Here is an 18,143-nt window from a genome sequence, read left to right on the forward strand (position 1 = left end):
GCAAAGCAAGGAGACTGTAAAGTGGTTGAGCAGTGGCCAGGGCTCAGGGGACCTGCAAACACCCCTCCATGCAGGAAACTTTTATGATGCTATTGTGGCTTCAGATTCAAACAGCTCCATCCTGTATCATTTCATCCTCAACCTGCCCATCCATCCTCGTTTGGAACCCATCACTACCTGGGTGGCTAGATAACTCTGGTAATGCCGCTGAGGAACGGGAACCTAGCTTCCATCTTACTTGCCAGCTGATCCGTAAGGGAAGATGTGCAGTGTGAGCCAAAAAAAAAGGAGAAATGCATACTACCGTTTTACAGCATTAGTAATAGCCTGGAAAATATTATAAGCATACCCTACAAACAACATAAAACGAATATACCTGTGCATAGGCAGAGGCCCTTCAGAACACCCACCAAGGTTATTGTTTGACACAAGCTGGAATTAGTCCTTCTCTGAGCAATGATTACTAAATATACTGTAGTAATTGGCTGTATTGGTGTTACAGAAATTGTGCATGGACAGAAAACACTGTAATGAAGAAAACCAAAGCATAGCTGGGGTTGGGGTGTGAAAAACTGACTCAGACTAAGCCTTCAGTTGGAGGAGAAAGGCAGTTTCTGCAAACTGATTTTGCATAACGCAACTGTGAACCCATTACTAGTATGGTCTTTTTAGTGGATTTGTTACAACTTCTAAGGCCACCAGGTTCTCCCAGCCAACCCTCACTGCCTACAGGACAAGGCTGGTATCCCCCACCCCCACCCTGAACACTTCAGCTACCCTTTCCCCAGAGGCTCTTCCCTACATATAATCCAGACATTTTGGTTACCCTTCCCTCCTGTACCTTTGGCCTCCTGGCTGCTGCACCGGGTTCCCCTCCCCCTTCTCCCTTTCCCTCTCCCTCATGGCCCAGCTCAGCCTGGTCATGTCCACTCCCAGATGGCCTCTACCTACAATCTCCCTTTTAGCCACAAAAAACTTTCTCCTCCACCAAACTTTGGAGCAGTCATGTCCCTTCCTTTTTATTTCTTTTTATTTTATTTCTTTTGTTTTGTTTTTTTCCCATTCACACATATCACCAAAAAAGCTTTTTAAAGATTTATTTTATGTATTTCAGGTGTTGTGCCTGAATATATGTATGTATGTGTGCCTGATGTCCTTGGAGGTCAGAAGAGGGCATCAGATTTTGTGGAAATCGACTCACGGATGGTTGTGAGACACCTGTGGGTACTAGGAACCAAGCTCAGGCCCCTCCAAAAGCAGAAAGTGCTCTTAACTACTGAGCCATCTCTCCAGTTCCCTCTCTGAGGAAGTTTTTACTTTGTTTTATTGGTACCCCAGGTTGGCCTTGGACTTTCAACTCTCCCGTTTCAGTCTCTCAACTCCTATGATTATCACTGGGTAACAAGTGTGAGTCACCACACCCAGATTCAAGGAAGTTCTCCAGGGCCTGAGGCCAAGGTGGCACCCAAACCAATTCAATCAGAATCTGAGACCCAAGAATCAATACCAGGTTTGCTTGGTTTTAAACCCAGCTGATCCCAGTCTTCAGTCAGGCTTGAGAACCTTTGATCTGCAACATCCTCCACACACTCAAAACACAGCAGCAAGATGAGACTCCCTGGATCCACGGTCAGTGTCACTCACACAAAGGAGTAAGAGTAACGAGACTGTTTAGGAGAGAAACGGTGTACCTGGCAGGCAGGAGCACACAGCCCAGACTCAGGAAGGCGGTGCCCAGCAGGCGCGTGCTGACGGGAGTGGGACTGGAGTCTGAACATGGCCTTACATTTCTGTCTGACCCCTTGCTAATAGGCAATCCTCCCCAGCAGGACTCAGGTCTGTAACTCCTACAGAATTCTAGAGTTCTCTGGCCTCAGGAAAAGGACTCAGGGGAATGGAGCCGACAAAAAGAGAACAAACCCACAGCCATGCCAACAGAGAGCAGCTCTCTCCTCTAACGCAGAGAAAGCCAAGACAGCTTGGTACCTAAGACAGAAATGGCTTCCAGTCCAGTAGAGAGAGGCTCTGCCCCCTTTGAAACTAAACTGAAGCCCACAGTACCACCTTCTCTGTTACAGGTCACTCCACTCTTACCTCCTCAAACCCCAGAAGCTAGCTACGCCACAAAGAGAGGCCCAACAGCAAGCCCCCCGATCCAGCGTTAGTCCAGGGCCTGGCAGGTCCACACCATGCCAGGGGCTCCCTTCCATCACTTCCCCAGCTGTCCCCAGTCCTAGCTCAGACAGAATGCCGAGGACCAGCACCTTTCTGCTGCTCTGAGCATAGCACCACCACGGCCTATCTAAGACTCCCTTCCCGCTGGATTCATTTCCAGAGACTGAAGCTCTAAGCTTCAAGCTTACCTATAACTCTGTTGTAGGACTTCAGCTGAAAGGACAACCCAGGAAAGCAGTTGTGGTGACATTCGCCATCCAGTCTCCCTCTCTTGTGCTAACCTGAGACCAGCCAATACAATGAACCCAAAAGAGATCCACAACGCCCACTGCTCCATAGCCCAGAGACGCACTGCTGAGGGGGTGAGCGCTCAGGACAAAGCCCCTCTTTCCGGGCAAAGACCGAGAGTGAAGGATTTCCCCCACAGCCCCACAGAGAGTAGGGATTCTTTGTCCCTGCTTCCAAGACAGTGGGTGGGGCAGCAGCCAGTCTCTACCGAGTAAGGAGCCCCTGGGACCAGCAGCTACACACCCAAAGGCCTTGAAGGCAAACCTAGCTGTCTTTTAAGCATGTCTGGTACCAGGAGGCACCCACAGGGGGCTCTCTAAGGCAACTGATGCCCCTCCACCAGCTCCACTTCCTAACAACCAAGAAAACAAGCAGCCTCTCTTTTCTTCACCCCAAGCCAGTCGCATGGCAGTCAAACAGCCTTCTTGGGTATTTATAAAAGGACACTCTCCTATCCCCAATGTACATGATCTGACACATAAGGGTTGACGTGTGTGTGTGTGTGACACAGGATGCACCGACCTCTCAACAGTCCAAGTAGGGTTGCTGTGCATGCACCTACATGAATGTGCGCACATACACACTTCAGCCTCAAGGCTTCCCACTGTCTTCCTTCCCTAATGAAGCCGGTTAGTTACTCTTTGTCCCAAGCAGTTTTGGTTTTTGGTTTTTTGAGACAGGGTTTCTCGGTGTACCCTGGCTGTCCTGGAACTCACTCTGTAGACCTCAAACTCACAGAGATCTGTCTGCCTCTGCCTCCCAAGGGCTGGGATTAAAGGTGTGCGCCAACACCACTCATCTGGCATTTGGCTTTTAAACCTGGACTTCCTGAGATATAAGTGGACTGAATACAACAGGGCCCAGCGCCCCACACTCTACACTCAAGTCAACTGGAAGCTGCCAAGGCTTCTCCCCACAGGAGGCAGGCTGCCTGTAGTCAGGGAAAGCCTCCCACAAGGATGCTTACAGACCTGCCCTAGGCTGGTGAGGAGGACACTCAGCTATTTTGAATCTGCTGGAATCAAACTGTTGCTTGCTTATTTTTAGCAGGTCCATTTGCCCAGGAATAGATGCATGCTGGCTTGTGGCCAAGCAGTCACACAGAGCTGCAGGCAGGCACGTGCTACAGCCTGCAGCCTTTACATTCAACTGCTCACTCCCGGTTCTAAAAGGATCCCTTCTCTTTCCATAAGTACCTGTGGCTTCTCAGAATGGCCTTTGGGGAAGCAATGGCCTCACTCACAAAGCAGCTCACACACCTGTAACGGCAGTCTAGAGCCTTCTAAACAAGGAAACAATCCCTGGGAATGGCACAGAATGGTGTTAGCCCTAGTGATTAAGTCAGTTTTGGCTGCAGTTACTGGGGAAAGGGACTGCATGGAACTGACAGGAAAGTCAATCATAAAAACAACAGCTTAGGAGCCAAGAGCCCAAGTCCAGTGTGGCCTTGGCCCTGGAGGGTAAATCCACACCACTTTGTGTTCTGGACAACTGTCCACACGCCCTCTTGATTGGAACTCGAACATTCCTCCCACCATCCCAGTGACATCCCCCGGGAAAGTGTGTGCCCTGACCGCTCCATCTCCAGAGCAAAGCACAGCCAGCTCTCCCTAAATGAGCCTCCCCTTCAAGCAATCTTTCCCCTAACAGGCGATGAAAGCTTAGCTGGCGTTCCTTTATTTCCTGTATGGAAAGCAGCAGCATGCTGCTGGCTTGCAAGGGAAGTTCCCTGGGGTAGGAGTCGAGGGGAGGAAGAACATGCACTCGGGGTTCCCTGCCTAGCTACAAAGGAAAAGACCCTCTAGTTTCCATCAGCAGCATCTTCTGAACTCTCAGGCCAGCTGCTCCCTTGCTTACTTGCGTATTCAGATCTGTGCACGATGCTTATAAGGAGGAGTTCTTCTGTCAGGAAGCAGCTCAGGTCCAGGGAGAAGGCTATCCCAAACTGGAGCACACACCTGTACCCAAGTATTGACAGAGTACACCAAAGCTTTTTTGAAGACCAGGATTAAGGCAGAAGAGATGGCTCAATGGTTAAAGGCACTAACTGCTCTCCCAGAGGATAGAGGTTTGGTTCCCAGAACACATAAGGAGGTGTATAACCATCAGTTCCAGGATTTCTGCTGTCCTCTTCTGGCCTCCTAGGCACACATGCAGTATTCGCACAAATATGCAGGCAAAACACTCAGGCACATAAAATAAGTAAATTCTTTTTAAGGCCGGGATTTCTATGAGTTGCAATAGATACAAGGGAGAAATGGCATTATCATGGTTCTGATGCCTTTAAGAGTATGGGCAGAGCCTGAAGGTGTCCTAGCCGCTGACCTAAAGAGCTGGTGAGGAGGCCTGTGACCTTTATAGTCAAGGTAGTGGCAGCCTGGTCAAAGTGGGGCAGATCACCAGAGGTAACGTTGGGGCAAGCCCCATGTGGTGACGCCTGTCCAACACTGGCAGTCAGCCACTTTGCCACACGTTACTGAGCTTACTGAGCACTTGAAATACGACAAAATGGGACTGAAGAACTCAGTTTCTAATCTTACCTAAAGTTAATTTAAATATCTACACGCTCATGGCCCCAGCCCAGAGGCCAGTATAGTACCAGAGAGTTTTCCCAGAAAATCCCAGGACACAAGAGGTCCGGACCAAAGTCGTGAAGCCAGCACCTACCTTGCTGGCAGAGTGCACTTTTGCCACTGAGGTGGGGGTGATGGTGAACCGGGGACACTCTCCCACAGCAGCATGGCTGGGGCCCAGGATCACAGTGATGGAGCCATGCCTCAGGTGTGCCCGTCTTAGCCCAGCGCTGGTGTTCCCTTCATCCCTGGGGGGCTGAGCAAGCTGTGACTCATGAGAGCACCTCAAAATTCCACATTAGCTCATAATGGGCTAGCTGGCCTGCCCAGGGTTAGCCCTAAACTCTCCATTGTGACAGTCTGACAGGACAGCAAACAAGCCAGAACAGGCAGGCAGACAGGCTGACAAGACAGACAGATGCACCCTAGCGTAGCTCTAATTCCTTGCGTAGGTAGGCCAGCTATCAGGACATCATGGAATACTTTTTCAAATGCTTCACAGTAGGACAGAAGTTTAACAAAACATCTAAGAGGAAGACCTGCTTGGTGAAACCTTTGGACAAAAGGAAAACTAAGGTCTAGAACCAAGCAGCTCAGGTAAGAAGAGCCAGAGGCCAAAACTTCTCTCCTAGACACGGTGTCTTCCTTGCCAGCCCAATCAGTAGTTAACTAACTTCCGGTTCAGAGAATCTGGTAACAAGAACTGGAGAGGTGGTGGCTCAGCTGTTGAGAGCACTGCTGTTCTTGCAGAGGTCCTGGGTTCAATTCCCAGTACCCACACAGTGGCTTGTAAAATCCTCCGTGACTCCAGTCCCAGGGGACCCGATTCCTCTTCTGTCTCCTGAAGGCACTGTATGAACGTGGTGTGCAATACACAGATGCAGGCAAAGCAACCACACACAAGAAGTAAAAGAAAGAAAGCCTGGTAATAAAGAGAACCACCACACAAGAAGAGCACCTGCCTCTCTCTGCTGACAGGCCCAGCCTTGGGCCTCTCCAGTAATGTGGGAAAACACTCCAGCCCTCCTACGGTGGTCTCCCCAGTTCTTCACCTCGGGAAGAGGTGTGGTTTTGAAACCTGGCCATCCTAACTCTGTCTTAGGTTCTTTCTTATCACTTGGCCTTACAAGTGAATTCTGTCAGGCTCTGAAGGGCGATGATGCAGGAATGTACTCCTGGGTACATGGAGTTCCCACCTCACCACAGAAGGTACCACATAGGCCTGCCCTGGAGGTGTGCGCAGTGATCTGACTACAAGCATACTTGAGAGATCATAATCCCAGCACTCCAGAGTGCTGAGACAGGAGGATCACCAGTTAGAGACCCTGTCTCAAGACCAGAAAATAAAAACTAAAAGATCGTGTGTGTCTTCACAAGAGACAAGAAAAGACGCTGATGTGTGGTCAACAGCCAATGCAGTGGCTGCAACCAAGAAATCACAAAGACATAAGAGGAAAATTTTTATTCAATAAATATTTATTGGCAACTCCAAGTATCAGGCAGTGTAGGGCAAAAATGAATGAGAAACTGAACTTCCCATAGCTTTCTGGAAGTCAAAACCCATGACCTCTTCCCTAGGGAGCTGTCCACACTGCCACTGATTAGTCCAAAAGACAGAAGTATTTGGTAGTCAGAGGAACAAGCAGAAAACAGAGTGCCATTTCCTCGGGCGGGGATGTTCTAGTGTCCTTGTGTGGGAACTGAGGGGACTTTAGACTGGGTGCTGAGGAGCCAAGGAGAGTTGGGTTGCACTCAACGGCCACATTCACCACCACGTGGGTGCTCAACTGCAGATCGTCTCTTCATCACAACTCCCAAAAGGTGCCTGCTGACACCTCGGTGGAAGGGACCTCCTGGCTTAGCTGTCCTTGCTGAACAGTCCTGTATCCAGTCACACCCTCTCATTGCACACTTTCAAAGGGGCCTGCTCTCCTGCACTCATCGGCGTCCTTCCTGCGAGCCACCCACCTGTGTGCGCACTTTCTCAGTAAGGTACTAGAGGATGCGTTCCACCGAGACATGGGGGTATATCCAGAAAGGAGTAGGTATCACACCCAGGAACACAACAGATGGAAAGAATTCCCAGGAGGAGGAACAGGCAGAACCAACAGAAAGGGCTATATCCCCAGAGCAGCACAGAACTCTTAGGAGGACCCGATGTGCTTAATCACAAAAGCCTTCCAAACCAATGGCATAAAGCCTGCCACAAAGGCAGAGGCTCAGGAGAAGCGGGGAACTAGTAAAGATGCAGAAAAGTATAGAAAGCAGGTAAGGTGAGGCATGGTGGTGCATATGTGTAATCCCAGGACTTGGGGCGGGGTTGGGGTCTGAGGCAGCAGGATGGTGAACACCTGACAAGCCTGGGCTACACAATGAAAAGAAAAAAAATATGAGAAACTGCAAACTTTGCCTCAGAAAATGTTTATGAATAGCAACTATAAAATTACGCTACTTCTATACTGAGACAGAGAAAGAAGGTGTGGGAATGAACAGAGCGTTCACTTTGTCACAGCAGAAAACCAGACAGCATTCTCTAAAGGAAGAGAAAAAGCAAGCAAACAAGTAGACCAGAAACAGACAAAAGTCGACAGGACAGCTAGAAAGACTGGAGAGTCGGCTCAAGCAGTTGAGTTCAGGTCCCAGCACCTAGGCTAGGTGGATCACAACCACCTGTGAGTACAGCTCCTTGGATAGATACTCACATAGGTGTGCGCGCGCACACACACACACACATACACATACACACACTAAAAATAATACATAGAAAAATAAAGAAGGAGGAAAGGGAAGGTCTAAGGTAGCTTCCCAGGTGCTCTAGGACAAAGAACTGACTATGAATAAATTATCCAGGGTCTGTCTGGTGCATTCTGGGAAAGCCCTGTACCAATCAGTTACAGTCCCAGCAAAGGACTGTCCTTTCAAACTTTGTATACAGTCAAAAAGTCAGCTCAGTCTGCCAAGGCATTGGATTCAAACAAAACAATAAACAACAACAACAAAAAAACCTCTTTCCATAAGCAATGCTGTGACTGACTTTGCTGTTGATCTAGGGTCTTGGTTTTTGAGACAGGTTCTCACTCTGTAGCTCAAGCTGACTTTTAAATCTTTAAATCGTAACCTTCCTGCTTCAGCCTCCCAGGCATTGGGATTGTATACATATGCCACAATAGCCAGTTGAAACTTCATGCTTAGGCTAAATACAAGCAGTATTGATGCTCTGTTACCACCCAGTATGTCCTGATTGCTAACCAAGATAAATACGCAGCAGCGTCCACTCACGCACAAACTTGCAATGCTCTCTTTTCTCATAACTGACGGCATTTTTGCTTCAGATACCTCGAAACTAACACAGCAGTGAAAAATCAGAAAGAGAACATGCTGACTGACAGAGCTTTTGGGAATCATGGCAACAGTCTCCGCACCCTAACGCAGCAGGATCCATGATTTAATAAAGGTATCAATACCAAGGCAGCAAAGGTGGAGGAAGGGAAGGGACTCAACTTTCAGATAAGACAGTACAATGAAGAACTTGATGTAATATGCCTGTCGCCTCTGGACTGCTTGAGAGCACAGCCCTAAGGCACCCTGGCACATCCCCCATGCATGTAAAAGTAATGAGAGGGCTAAGAAATGCTTCCTTGTAATGGGAGGGCTAAGAAATGCTTCCTTGTCTTTTGTGGGCCCTCCAACTGACAGGAGAAGGCTAGGGGGAGTCTACGGGATGGGAAGCTCTATGCAGAAAGGTGAGAGAATGTGCCTCTTGAAAGAAGGGCCACCAGAGCTATGGAGCTGAACAGTAGGGCGCCATGCCAGGATGAAGGTGGTGCAGAGAGGGAGAGAAAGTCCCAGGCAGAGAAAATATGTGCCAAAGTCCTCAGGCAGGAGCAAGCTTAGCTAGCTCAAGGGACAGCAAGGAGAGGCCAAGAGAGAGTCAGAGGAATGGCAGGCTCCACATGCCCCACAGAAGCTAAACTCTAGGAATCACGGGACTCACAAAGTAAGTAAGCAAGCAAGCAAGCAAGCAAACAAACAAACAAACAAATAAGGAAATGTACTTCCAGAGCGGCATTCGTTCTCCAGGGTCAGGGTACTTTGTTCTTTCTTCATAAACTGCCCACTGGGCAGTGGTGGCGCACGTCTTTAATCCCAGCACTCGGAAGGCAGAGGCAGGCGGATCTCTGGGAGTTCGAGGCCAGCCTGGTCTACAAGAGCTGGTTCCGGGACGGGCACCAAAGCTACAGAGAAACCCTCTCTCGAAAAACAAACAAACAAACAAACAAAAAAAGCTGCCTCCAGATTCTAGTCCAGAATGATGATGCCCCTGGCTAGAAACATAACTGTGTTTTCTGGGTAAACTGATTTATTTTTTACCCCAAATCTCAGCAAGCACCCTTGCTAGGAAGCCCCGCACCTACACTGCACATTAACTTAGAGAGCCATTGCTGGACCAGTGTCCTTAGCACCACCCCTCAAGTGGGTCCAGCCCCTAGGGGTAGGTGCACACATGTACAGTGCACACACACGCGCACACACACACACACACACAAAAGCTCTCACTAGTCCTTGAGCCAGACCTTGCAACAACAACCTTGCTCTCCAGCCAACATAAACCATAGGCCACAGAGGGCCTTATATGGCTTGAAGCTTTCTTAATCAGAAACAGATAGATGGGCTGGAGTTGGCAGTCGAGTTAGAGGGAAGAAAGAAGGGGGAGAGCGGAAAGAAAAGTATGAGGAACAAGGCAAACTTGTCAAACTCCTTTTTCATCCCTCTTCCGCCTCAGTGGCTTCCTCCCAGAGAAGGATTCCTAGTGGGTTAGGGGGTGTGTGGGCTGCTGATGTGCCTCAGAGTAGAGCCTAACCTGCAAAAGTCCCTGGGTTACACACACACACACACACACACACACACACACACCCTACTGGAGTCACTTAGCCACCCCCCGCGTTTGTATTTTGATGAAAGCCAGACGACACCAGCAATTGGACAACACACAGTTTCAGGTTCTATGCTTCGTAGGGGTTAGCCCTAAGACTTGAACAACTTCACTAAAAAGGCAGAGATGGGTGGGAAATGGGGGTTAATCCGTTTTTCTGGGAAATTCACTATTGGGGTGTCAAGGGGCCTCATTTCCTAAGACAGTACCTGACCCATCTCCCTAGCTCACTGACAATGGCCTCAGTCACATGCCTGCCTGGTCCGGCCCCAAGCCCAGAATAGAAAAGACAACCTCAGAGACCTCTTACTGGGCCAGTGCTGAGGCCATGGCAGTTTCTAAGGGTGGCTTCAGTCTCCTCCTTCCCCTGATTAGGAGCAGTGGCCCCCATAGGACCTGTCCTGGACACACAGCCACATGCACTTGACTCTCCTGGAGGATGCCACCTGCTAAAAATAACACAAGCTTGGTGGAGTGGGTCACACCAAAGCAAAGGACAAAGCTGGGAGGTTATTCTCAAGAGCTGGTCGCTCTCCAGGGCAGCTGGACAAGTCAGAAGTCACTGACGGAATGACACGAGATGAACAGCAGACCAGAGCAGCCTCCAAATGGGTGCCATCTCTCAGCCTCATCAAGGTGGGAGAGGAGACCAAGGCTGGAGAGAAAGGTCTGGGGACTGCCTTGGATGATCTCGCTGTCTCCTCCTCTCTTGGGTAACAGCCTACCGAGGGCCAGGGGGATGGTCTCATGACCTCCATGTGAGGTCTGACAGGCAATGTTATTATTAGCCAAGGAATGAGTGACTTCAAGGTTGTCTTGTAACCCGCTCCGTTTTCCAGACCCTGACGCTTTCTTATTCAGTAATTACTTGTGCATTTCAAAGGTGCATTTCCCTAATGATGACAGGGCTTTGTAAAGGGTTGAGAGAATAAGATCGGAACTTTAGTTTTCTAGGAAAAGGGACCTGAATAGCTCCACAGGGTTGTAATGAGGCTTAACAGACTCAAAATAAATGCTTAACAGGCTCTGTCTGTTGGATGAACTTTTCATTCTTGAAAAGTCCAGTTTCACATTGTGGACGAAGAGGAGGTGATAATGGGGCAGAAAATAGGGTCTCAAGGACAGACCCATATGGGGAAGAAAAAAATACATCAACTCATCCAAAGCCAGCCCAAAACTGAGAATGTCCTGGGGGTCACCTTACTTATCCTCTTTGGGGATCTCATTTTCAAACTAGAGATACTTAAACTCAGAGAAGAAAGGATAAAAAACAGTGTGGTTTAAAAAACAAAACAAAAATCTAGGCAGTACAGAGGTATGTAGTCCTAGCTACTCGGGAAGCGGGGTGGGGGGTTGGGGAGTTGGGGGGTCCCCTTGAGCCCAGGAGCCTGGGACCAGCCATGGCAACACAGTAAGACCCCATTTCAACAAATTAATATAGATCGTTCTAATAGGTGCTCATCACATGCTGCACACTTGGAAGATTAAGTTCAGTGCTACTCTGGAAAGATCCAAACAAAGCAGAGCCAGAACCAGACTGTTGATTGACAAGTTTCTTCCCAGATCAAAACATTCCATCCTGCAGGGATGTAAACAGGTATGTAAACAACTAAAAACTAGCTTCAAGAACTCCCTGAAACCGAACAGAGTCACTAGGCTCCTCTTTGTCAGAGTAAAAATGCTGAGTCCCTCTCAGAGGGAAAAGAGCTGAGCCACAAAGAAGATTGGAAGGAGAGCTGCAAAGACTCTGCGACCAGACCAGCTGCAGGGAAGAGGTTCAGACCAGAGTCACCTGGAAAGGATGCTCTCCAACCTGCTTGAGCCGCCTGCAGGCTGTGCAGTGTGCTCTAGGTTTCCCAGCTTCAGCAAGCTGTCACTGGTGCTGGGGTGGGTCTTGGTGATGAAACATGTCTTTGCGTCATTTCTGCTCCTATAAATAACCCCTCACCCATATTCTTATAAGTAACGCCAATAAAACTCATTGGTCCATCAACCTGGACTCTGACGGTACCCACCCTTCGGTGAGCCATCTGGTCCCTATGAGTTAAGCAGACGTCTGTCCACTCCCCACAGCTTCGTCCCACACCAACATTTCAGGAGCAACACTCTTGCCACTCTTTCCCCATTGCCTTCTGTAAAAGTACAACTCTTAACATTAAGAGTTGTTAAGTTGCTAAGAAGTCAGATAAAGTAGCTCATGCCTGAAATCCCAGCACTTGGAAGGCTCTGAGGATGACCTGAGGCCAGCTGTGACTACACAGTTCACACCTAAGATACACAGGCAGACCTGGCCTCAGAAGAAAATGTGTTAGAGGCACAGGATAAAAACTTAACTACTTTAGCGGAGAGGTTTCACACAGGTCCTTTTGGAAGCTATGGTGTGGTGACACACGGCATTTGGAGACTAAGGACAAGGAATACAGACAGGTCTTGGAGAACCAACAAGGCCCTATGCAGTAATGAACAAAGCTCTCAAACCAAAATGGCTAACGGCTTCAAGTCTTGACCACTGTGCTCAGTGCTCATGTCCCCAAGCCTCTCACTAAATTCATTTCTCAATCTATTTCCTAAGGGACCATACCCCTCCCCACTATAGGCCAGAAGTTGGTTCTTAACCTTCCATAGGAAGAAAAACTATGTCACCCAAGTGGTTGGGGTTGTGAGCTATTAACACTAAAACCCAAACATGTGGTGTTTCAGAGACTTACAGGGAGGCAGCTAAGATTTTAGAGTAAGACAAGGAATATTCTAGACCTGCACTAACCAAAACTTTTCATGGTGATGAAACGTTGGTGACCTGCACTGCCCAGTGTGGCAGCCCAAACACATTCCTCTAGCAGTCCCCAGCCCCCAGGCACCTTGCCCTAACTCCCACTATCAGAATACTTTTTAGGTATAAGCCTGAGATGATCAGTGTTTGTGCACACGCTCGCTCTCTCTCCTTCCCTCCCTCTCTCTTCAGCCCATAATCAGAATACCTTTAAAGCCTTTAGTTTACCAAGTCTATTTTACCAATTGAGAAAAACCAGACCCTCAGAAACAGGAGGCTGGTTGGAGCTTGGAGAGCTAGGTGAGGCCCTGAACTCTGGACAGCCAAGGTCAACAGCGACAGCCCCCCCATCCTGAGCACGCAAGCTTTTCCTCCAGAACGCACCTTGCTTACCTCTGGATGCAAATGGGCCTCAGTGACAAGGCTGAGTCAACACAAGTGGTCAGGAGACAGGACAGGGAACAGAAAGTTTACAAGAACTGCAAGAGCATCCAAATGGCAAGGCCTTAGAACAACACACACCATCAGGAGGAATAAGACAAAGTAAGGAAAAGGTGAACAGTGGTGCTGTGTGCTTGTAATCCCTTCACTTGGAAGGCTGAGGCAGAGGGATTGTGGGTTTAGGCCGGCTTCACTTATCATGACTGTTTAAAAGAAGAAGAAGAAAAAGAACACTTGGGGCTAAAGTTCAATGGTTCAGTACTTACCATGCACAAGGCCCCTACATTCAAGCCCAAGTAAGTACTTGAGAAAGGTGGAGATGACTACACCAGGAAGGAGAAACAGAACTTGCCCTAGTTAGTAAGATTTAGGACTTAAACACACCCCACTATAGAGATCATCAACTTTCAAATATGATGAGATGATTTCAGCAGGGCATGGAGTCCACAGAACCCAAGCACCTCCCCATAATAAAGTTCCTAGGATGAAACAAATGCCAGACACAAACTTCCCCCAAACAGGAAAAGACTGGGCTGCAGAGGCCTAGGCATGACAGACTCACGCGGAAGATTAGGAAGGAGTGGCCACGGAAAACAGGGCAGCTCTCCAGGCACATGAGCTCCGAAACCTTAAAATGCCAGTTTGATGGAGACATGTTGACCCAGGGGGCTAGGTGGCTAAGCATGGAGAAACCAATTTGTCTTCTCTTTCCTTCTAAGCAAGTTACTAGGTCAGAGGCTAGGGGAGGAGGTGCTTTTATATTTAAATAATCAAATGACTGAGTCAAACACAGGGATTCCTCGGGAGAGAGGGATACTATACTGAAGTGCCTGCCATATACCAGGCATAGTCCCAAGTCTCAGATATGATCTCCATCCATATTCAGGATGAGAAAGGGGAAGCTGGAATGAGAAAGGGGAAGCTACTTTCCTCCATCAACTATGGCTACAACCAGCCTCTGGGCCAGGTCCAAGTATAATCTGGTTTACGGGTTAGCAAGACATTGCTTTAAAGTATTGATGCTCAGCAACCTGATACATTACTTTCAGGGTCTGAGCAGGCGACATACATTAGAGATAGCTGTATCTTGGCTGCCGCCCTGCATTGGCTAACCGTAAATGCAATTTCTACAAACAGCTGGGAGATGGGCGAGACTCCCATAAGGAACTCCACATGGACACAAACCCACTAGGTCTAGAGCAGGTCTCACCCACGGGGTTGGATAGCCACCTGCACACCCTACAGAACAAGGTCTATTGAATTAACAAAATGACTGAGGCTTCGGTGATTTGCATACCCGTAGGGTCCTCTAACCCAAGGCTATTTTTCCTATTTCACAAGACTACACCCAGGAATTACCCAGAACCTACAAAACAAGTTAGAGGTGAAGGAAGGCTCAACAACATGTCCACAAAGCTCCCCAAACATAACCTCACTTGTTCATTGGGCTCGGAAAAAGTCCTAAATAAACTGCAGGTGAACCACTTAAATGCCAATAACAGAAGAAGCCGATAGAACAACTCCTTCACAGAGTTCTAGATGCTCTGTACCTTTAAGAGAGGAATGGGTAAGTGTAGCCCTAAGACTCTAAGCCTCACTTTCTAAAGTTAAACGTTTAAAACAAACAAAACAAAACAAAAAACAAAACACTTCACGGTTACTAATCTGGAAAGGATTTTGCAGTTAAATGAGCATGTAAGGTTAACTCCCAGAAGCAATAACTTTCTGTGAACTGTGCTCCTGCATGTCAATTGTAATACTCGGGTATAGAGGTCCAGCAGCCCTAATTTCACTGCAGGAGTTAAATTTAAACCCCAAGCAGCCTCAACCTCAGTAGGGGAAAGATCGACAGTTTAACCTCACTAATTGCCCTACACATACACCCTCTCCCACTGGGTTTGAGAAGCCTCCACTCGCACCTGGAGTGAAATCCACCCGTTTTGTGTTAAGCACAGCCCAAGGTGTGCTTAGAAAGGTATCAGTTGCCCGAGGCATTTGCCTGGGGGGGGGGGGAAGGTCCCGTTATGTAGAGGGCTTCCCAGAGGTCTCTTCTGCACAGTCCAATACCAACAGTACCTTCCCTCCTCCCGCGGAAAGGAAACAGGAAAAGCCATAACCTAAAGCACAGGAGTAGTTGGCACCGAAGTATCTGCCCCTTACGCGCCCGGAGGTCTCTGGAAGCACATTTTTACCTATGACCCCGGCAAAGTCCCTCCAAATCACCGACCTGGGACGGGAAGGAAGGTGGAGCGTGACATGTGACACTGGACTCCCCCCAGCCCAGAAGTCAGAGGGCACCTCTAGCCAAAAGTCCTCCACCATACGGGACACGCTTATGAGGCCACAAACCCTAATCCCCTTAAAGATACCCAAGGCCTCGACTTGCTAACTCGGTTCTTAAGGTCCCTCCACGGCCAATAGGTTTGGGACCTGTCTTGCCTCCCATCCTCCCGGCTGCGAAGGCAGAGCTCGCTCCAATAGTTTGCGGCACTGAACTCCAAGAACCTTGCCTACCTGCTCGGGTTTGCCACAACTGCCGGGCCAACCCAGAACGAATCAACCGGGCCCAGAAGTTGGATGAGGCTCTGAAAGTGACCAATTCCAACTCCGATCCCTCAGCCAGGAAAGGGATCGGTCCCCAAGGACCAGTTCTCCCGCCTTGGGCACCGGGTCCTGGACAGACACTGCTTCGCTGCCTCCCCTCCACGCTCAAACTAGGTACACACGACCTTTGAAAAGTAAACGCGAGCGAGGCTGGGCGACCTTGGGTGGGACGCGCTCGGGTTCGGTACCCAAAAAGGGTGAGCCAGCACTGGGAAAGTTGAGGCGCACCAGGGCGCCCGGGGAATTGCGTCCCTCATCTCCATCCTAGAGGCCAGTGACGTGCGGGGGATGGGAAGGGGAGCAGCGGCCCCAAGCTCAGCGCACGCTATCTGTCAGCAGCCCGCTCCACGGCGAAGGAGGAGCAGGGGGCGCGCGGGTCACCGAGGCACAGACCCGCCCGCTTCACAACGGGCGCCGTGCACACACCGCTCCGTCCCCGGCGCACCTGGCGAGCGCGTCGCACCCTGCACCTGCACCCCAGGCTCCCCATCACCCCCCAACTCGCTCTCCCTTCGGGCCCGACAGGCGGATGCCCGCGCCAGCCACTACTTACCAGCTCTCGGGCGACCGTCTAGGTACACAGTCCTCCCGCCACCGCCCCCCTGGCCCCCACCTAGCCCCGCGGCCCTGCCCTGCACCGCTGCGCCGCGTTTCGGCCGCTCCCCCACGTGCTAGCCCAGGCCGGGCGAACACAGAGACATTAAATACTGGGGGGACGCGCAACGACGTGCCCGCGCCGCGACGCAAAGCCCCGCCCCTCGCCCTCGGGTCTCCGTGGGCCCCCCTCCTCCGTTGCCCGCTCGCCCTCCTGCGCGTGCGCGACGCCGGCCGCTCCCTCACCCCCCTCCCCCGACTTGCGCGCGCCTCTCTCCCAGCTGTGCCAAGAGGGGCGCGGTCTGGGGCGCTCCGCTGACACCCCGGCGCCGCTCGGGCCCTCCCTGCCGGCGCTCTCGCGAGAGGAGCTGCAGTCGGGGTGGGCGGGGGAGATGGCGGTGGGTCCCGCGCGCGGGCCGGAGGAGTTCCCGGTGCCTGCGTACCGGCCACGGTGAACTTGGCACGCGTGGGGACTCTACCTCTTCCCAAGTGTCAAGCAGGCTCCTGCTTTCGGGTGGTGTGTCCCCTAGAAAAGGCCAGGGAAGCTGGCGGGGGACAAGGCTCCCCTTGTCTCGGATTTTAACCTTGAGAGTATAATGTAGCATTGCGAGTATAAAAGGAGGCCATTAAAATTGCTCGGTAATATGGATACTATGTAGCTAGCACTCGAATGCAAGTTGCTTTCGCATTGTCGCAAATTTCGTGATGTAGAAGTGACTTTCTCTAAATAGTTTAGAAAGTTTGCCTTAGAAGAAGGGGTCACCATGAGTCACCGCCTCCCCCAACAACTTTGGAAAATACAATACCTTCAGACAATCGGATAGAATGGAGGTGCCACTGAGCAGCCCTGCTCTGAACCTAGGCACTTTTTGTTTCTTGCTTTACTTTGATATTCTGAGACTGTCTCGTGTGGCCTCAACTTGGCAAGGTAGCTGAGGCTGACCTTGAAATCCCCAAGTGTTGGCATTACAAAGGCAAAATGGTACTTTAAATGCACATATTTTGAAGAAAATATAAAAAAGATACCTTACTAAGAACTAACCATTTCTTGGTCCCAGCCAAATAGTGGTGGCACTCCCCATTAATCCCAGCACACAGGAGACAAAGCCAGGCATATCTCTGAATTCAAGGCCAGCTTAGTCTACAGAGTGAGTTCTAGGACAGCCAAATCTACAGAGAATCCTATCTAAAATCTTGCTTGGAAAAACCTTCACTGGTGATCAAATGTAAATTTAAAATTTAAAGAGACTATATGCTTACTGAATAGTAAATAAAATTCCATGTATCTACCGTCTAACTCATTTATTTCATGAGACATCACTTGGGAGGCTGAGGCAGGGGGAATGCCACAATTTCAAGGTGCCCTGGGCTAGAGTTGAGCTCCTATCTCAAAGTAAGCCCCCTAAAATTGTTTTTAAAGATTTTATGTGTATGAGTGTTTGCCTTCATACATGGGCATACATAACCCCGCACTCAGTGATTCCGAGGGTGTTGGAAGTAGAGGAACAAGACTCACTCATGTTTTGTGGTTAAGGAAAGAGAAACGGAATGATGATCCCTCTGGCTGGAGTTACTGTGGGAACGAAGAATGAAGAAAGTGATAGTAGACAAGCATTTGGTTTGTCTGGGACCCGTTACCTTTGTTCTGTCTTTGCAAATAGCAACTGAATTGGATGTGCAAGCCTGGAGGTAAAAGAAGAATGGGTAGAAATACAAATATGTAAAATTATGCAAAAAAGGGAACAGACAGCCGGACGGTGGTGGC

At 49.6% G+C, this 18,143-nt stretch overlaps 1 protein-coding gene across 2 annotated transcripts in view; it reads right to left on the bottom strand.

Moving 5' to 3' along the window:
* The window catches only part of Akap1 (A-kinase anchoring protein 1), a 31,428-nt gene extending 15,012 nt beyond the window's left edge, over nt 1-16,416 (bottom strand). For both annotated transcript variants that reach the window (XM_057775220.1, XM_057775219.1), the window contains exon 1: nt 16,338-16,416. The gene's annotated coding sequence lies outside the window, so the exon portion shown is untranslated. The remainder of the gene's footprint in view (nt 1-16,337) is intronic.
* Nucleotides 16,417-18,143: the final 1,727 nt, after the last annotated feature.

Source organism: Chionomys nivalis, chromosome 7, assembly GCF_950005125.1.
Source record: "Chionomys nivalis chromosome 7, mChiNiv1.1, whole genome shotgun sequence".
Classification (NCBI taxonomy): Eukaryota; Metazoa; Chordata; class Mammalia; order Rodentia; family Cricetidae; genus Chionomys; species Chionomys nivalis.